The following is a 5,754-nucleotide window of genomic DNA, read 5'->3' on the forward strand; positions in this document are numbered from 1 at the left end:
GACTAGAAAACAATAGAAATTTGGCATAATTTTTAGAAATTTTGGTGGAAATTTTAGAAAATCTGTGTAATGACTGTGAAGCTTTAGGATTTTAGGTGCCCCTAGAGTTTTTGATGGTGCTGAACCAATTTCTGCCATCAAAAAAACAATTTAAATGCTATCACAATCAAATTTCTTGAAAAAAATTGATTTTTTTTACTGATTTCTAACCAAAAATGCCTTTTAAAAATGGCAAAAGAGATGCATTATTGAATACATCTTTATTTATGTAGAAATCATGGAAAATTTCCTACAAGATTTACCTCTCTAGGGAAATCGAGAAGAAGAAGAAGAATAAATTATTTTAATGTCCACAAGGCTAAAAATAGCATATGGGACAGATTTCTTCTTCATCTGCTTGATGTATTTGGCCCTTTTTCTATGAAGCTTCACAATAAATGCTCCCAGATTCTTGACAAATACCTCGCTAAATAGATTATCCCAAGAGCTAGATGCCAACATATCTGCATAACTTTCCCTGTTGTCTTTTAAGGCCTCACATTCTAAAATGAAATGTTTTTCTGTTTCCACTTTTTCGAAAGAAAAAAAAATGCATACTCTTTCCTCCCACACTTCTTGTTTTACAACGTAGTTGATGAGAATTAGTCCTTAATTGAGCAATAAGAATTTTGGCTCTCCAAGAGATATTTCCCTCTATGTATGTTTTTGATTGATGACTATGAGTGGGATTAAACACTTCAATATAGTACTTTTTCTTTCTTCCTAGCTCATTATCCCAAGTATGCTTGTGGAACTTTTCCATAACAAAATATTTTATCTCTTTCATGTTTATGGAACACACGTTCAAGAAAATACCCCATTTATTAAACCATTTGTTATTTTGTTGCATCCAAGTTTTGTTTTTGTTGCACAATTTGTCATTAAAGACAACCTTAGGCCATCTACCCTCTTCCATTTGCTCAATTTTTTTTAAATACCTTATGACTTGCACCATAAAAATTGCTTCAATATCCCGGATGCGGGTGATTGTTAGTCACAGAGGTTCGTTGGAGGCGCGCGAGATGGGCAAGTGGTAGCCCACCTGCGTGAAGCACATGACCCTTGGCATGGACGACAGGCTTTGCACATATGCATTTAAGGCAGCATTTACTCTGCCCACCCTCTGTTTGGTCATAGGAATGATGGCGCTCCATCTCATTTTCATTGTTGCGGTTCTCTGGTATGCTCTCGGCTCAGTCCAGGTCGCGGTCTTGGGCTTCTCTCCTAGCGAGCGTCTGCCTGCAGGCTCCCTTTCGGCACTGGTGAATGACGAGAATTCCTCCCGTTTGGTCTTGCTCTGTAGAGCTTTTTACGCCTTAAACTGCTCCGACCTCCCTTCAGCTCCTCCTCCTAAAGCCTTCTGCTTTTCACAGGCTCAGTTTCCTACTCTCTCGTTGATTTCATCCCTCAGTAGATCTTCTGCTTTCCCTCCTCCGTTTAATTGCTTCCATCCCGTAATCATGCCGAAAGAAAGGATGCGAATGATCAGCCGGCGCGGCGGTTCACGTGGTCGAGCCACCGCCCAGCATATCTCGACCTCTCTGGATCCCTCTGAAGAAGAGTCGGCCTACCCAGCAACCAGAAGTGGCAGAGGTCGAGGTCGAGGACGGGATAGAGGAGAAGCCTGTTAGCATCATGTGCATCCCACTGCCCGCTATCGCATTCCCTGTTCGCTAGCAAATGCCTCTTTTGTCATTTCTGTAACCATCGAAAGATGTGAGCACAACTCGGGTTCGGGTGCTGTTCATCAGGGGGCTACGGAGGAACAGAAGGTGGTGAGTCAAATTGCCACCCCGCGCCAAGGTACTGGAAGCTTGCCCACCACGCACCCTGAGGACAATGTCGGCCCAAGCACAAGAGGAGAGCCTTCCAACTCTGCAATCCGCTCCTCTGACTCCATGGACTCCGGTCATTTTGGGTGAAGGGTTATTGAGGAACAACCAACCACTTCAGATGAAGATTGACAGTCCGCGCCTCTGGTTCCATGGTTTTGCCTCCGAAGTTAAAGCTCTCCTCCCTTTTGATCCATAGGGCTCATGCCTGTCTCAGGCTTTTGTTCATGTCTCAGGTCAGGGTCTATTTTTGCCTATATCTATGTAAAAATCGATCCTTGAAATAGCAGTGCTTCACTCAGTCCGATAACGCTGTTTGGGTCAGATTTTGTGTCTGTCTGGTATGTTCAATGTTCCTGGATATTATGCTCACTGTTGTAAGTCATTTTGACGGTTCTACAGTGAGGATGTCAAGTTTTTGCTATATGCCAACCTCATGGCAAGAAATCTCGTGGCCAACCTCGCTGTAACTTTTTTGTATAAATAATAGGAGTAGACTAATTGAGAAAAAAAAACAATTGCTTCAATAGGAGCAACCCTTGTTCCACTTAACAAGATAGCATAAAGAACTGCACTTTTAATCTTGAATTTGTTTGTAATCAAATGCTTCTAGTTGGTGGAGTGCTTACCCTTGCAAAAGAAAAACGTAAATCGTCACTTTTATCCCTTTACCATAAATGATTTTTTTCCATTATATTTTATATTTATATTTCTTCATCACTTAAATATTTATAAATATAAATATAAATATTTTAAATTGAAAAAATGTAACAAGTGAAGTATGAAAGTGAAATATGAATTGTGTAATATTTCATGTATCTATGTATGTTTATATTTATTTCTTTTTTCTTTCGGAAAGAAAAACACTGACATATCATATTAATATGAAAAAGTTTCAGTACATATATATCCAATAAGTCATCGTATCCTAGAAACCTCCGAGACAGCGTAAAGTAACATCTTAATACACAGTATATGTTCACATAAAAGTTCATGTAATGTTTCATGGTTATTATGCAAATCAACACGACCTGAAATAAAATTTATTGTCATACTTTTTTAAAATTATAAAGAGAGATAATATTTAAATTTAAAAATAATTTTAAATTTATATTACTTTAAAATTTATTTTATTAAAAATAAAATAAAATAATTTCAATAGATAATTGAAATTTATAAAAATATTTATTTGATTCTCATATTTATTATCCATTCATAGTATTAGTAATTGATTTTTATTTTTTTTACAAACTTATTAAACATTTTATGTTATATATTTATGATGTATTTTCATATTTGATATTTATATCGTAATTGTACAAATTTATAAAACATTTATTTTAAAAATTTATGATATTTTTTCTTATTTGATATTTATATAATAATTTGATAATTATATTAGATAAAGTTAAAAGAATAAACATAAATTCACATAGTTAGAGAGAAATTCTGCGGCGAAAATCACATGAATACCATTTGTCGATGCGTTTCGAACCAACCAGTGTGGTTCATCGTCAGGACAAACTTGTTCATCGTCAGGACAAACTTGTCCTACGATGAACCACACTGGTTGGTTCGAAACGCGTCGACAAATGGTATTCCATGTGATTTTCGCCGCAGAATTTCTCTCTAACTTGATATGGATCACAGAAGCCTGAACTCTATAAATTCACATAATTTGTATGGTAATTTTTTAATTATATTAATATTTAACATTCTATCTATTAATTTAGAAAAGTAAATAAAAATATGCCAACATTTTTAATTTTTAATTAAAAAATAAAAAATTAAATTAAAAAAAATATTACTTTGCATCTTGGAATGCCTATCTACTTAAATATTATATATATGAATAAAAAATGAGTGCAATTAATAGATGTGAGAACAAATGAGTACATATTATGTGAGACTTCATGGTACTTATGCAAATCATCGCAATGTAAAATAAATTATATTTGTAATATTTTTCTTTATTGGTAAATAACAATTAGAGAGTTTTAATTATGAATACAAATAATTTTAAATTTAAAAATAATTTTTCCTTTTATTTAAAAATATATATATTTTTTAATAATAAAAATAATTTAAATTTAATATATAAATAAAATTAAAATATGTGTGTTAGAGATTCTATTCTCACACTTATTCTCACACCTATTTTAATTGGAAATTAAAATTTAGAAAACATTTTTCTTTATAAATCTACATATGTTTAGGGAAGGCACGAGCTGGAGGGGTTTTTATAAGCCCCAATAAAAAATAGTGATTAATTTGCATGGGGTTAAGATATGTGACCAACAATATGACAGAGTTGGAGGTGACCAGAGAAAATAAAATTCAAAGACTCTCGGCTTTTGTAGGTTCAATGATCATCACACATCAAATGACAAAAGTCGGTGATCTAATGAGCTCCTCATTTCTTCTTATGAATCTAAGAGTGCTTAGTTCTACTTGCGAATTTGAAAAGTTAGAATTCTATCATATTCTTAGACATTTGAATGTTGGAGCAAATGAGCTTGGTGCTAATGAGTATCTGGAAACCTCATGGTGCAAATGAGCTTGGTGCTAATGAGTATCTGGAAACCTCATGGTGCAAATGAATTCCTAGTTCACACTAGTTTAGTTGCAGTCTCTTTCTTCAGTTGTGATCAGTGTAATTGGGGGCTCAACTTTCATTTAGTAATGGCCAATTCTCAAGTCCCTCCTCATAACAACGAGGTTGGTCTAGTTCTAGATAAGCTGTTAGATGCTTCGCACGCTTTACTTGTCTTTGTTTCGAAGCTTAAGGATACGGTTGAGAGGCAACATTTGTAGTTGTTTTTGGAAGCCAAGCTTCTCTGTCAGGAAGCCGATATGGAATGGTTGATTGACAATCTTAGGGAGGAAATTCGTGCTATTGGCGAACATTTAACGACTTTAGATATTATTGGGGCTGGTAATCCATCGAAGGCTACGGGTGAAGAAGGCACCAACATATCGGTCGAAGGGAAGAGACCTCGTCGAATCATGGGCGATGACACTAATATGACTAATCGATGATAGTTATGATGCTTTGATTTGTCATGTCAAGTTCTGAATATATATTTTTCTATGACACAATGTAAATATAGCTATATTTTGGGACGCTTTTTTTTAGGATTTATAGTGTCAAGGTATTTACGTTAATATGGAATAACAATCCCAGAGTTTGCAATCTCCTTTAATACTCTCTCTCTGGTCTGCAGGAAATTTTGTTTTGGAAAAGCCATGTAAGGGTTCTGGTCAGTAATCCAAATTTTTTACTACTAAACTCTTACCTATTATGTTAAAAAAAAATTAACTCATATTTTCATTGAAACTTAAACTTCCATAATAAAGATGTCATTCATATATATATATAAGGGTTACAAAATAAAACTGAAACTTACATGATAAATGTGGCATTCATATATATATATCAAAATGGTTACTTATAAAATTTAAATTAGCCATTAATTTGAGGGTTTTAAAGATTAATTGTGTTGGAAATACTGAAGAGGTGAATCAATATTTCGTGCCCAATTAAAACTTTACTTAGATTATACTTTTCTTTTCAATGCATCTGATCCATAATTTTATTACGAACATTATGTGAGATATATCAATGATTATGAGAAGTATTCATCATAAAACAATTAAACCATAAAATGCAATCCACATCAACATATTAGCATAAGACACATATTTTCTTCTTCTTTTATCGTAAAGAAAATTTATTTTTACATTATCGTACTGGCGCAAACTCTCACTTGTATGCAGCGTTTTACTTACAGGAGGCTACAACCTCCACTCATTCTCCAGCACCCACTAGAAGGGAGCTACAACTCCGTGATCTTATTTACCGACTCTTACTGGAAGGAAGCTC

Source organism: Pinus tabuliformis, chromosome 4_2 (genome assembly GCF_031772625.1).
Source record: "Pinus tabuliformis cultivar Carrire ecotype Pingquan chromosome 4_2, CPIR1, whole genome shotgun sequence".
Taxonomy (NCBI): Eukaryota; Viridiplantae; Streptophyta; class Pinopsida; order Pinales; family Pinaceae; genus Pinus; species Pinus tabuliformis.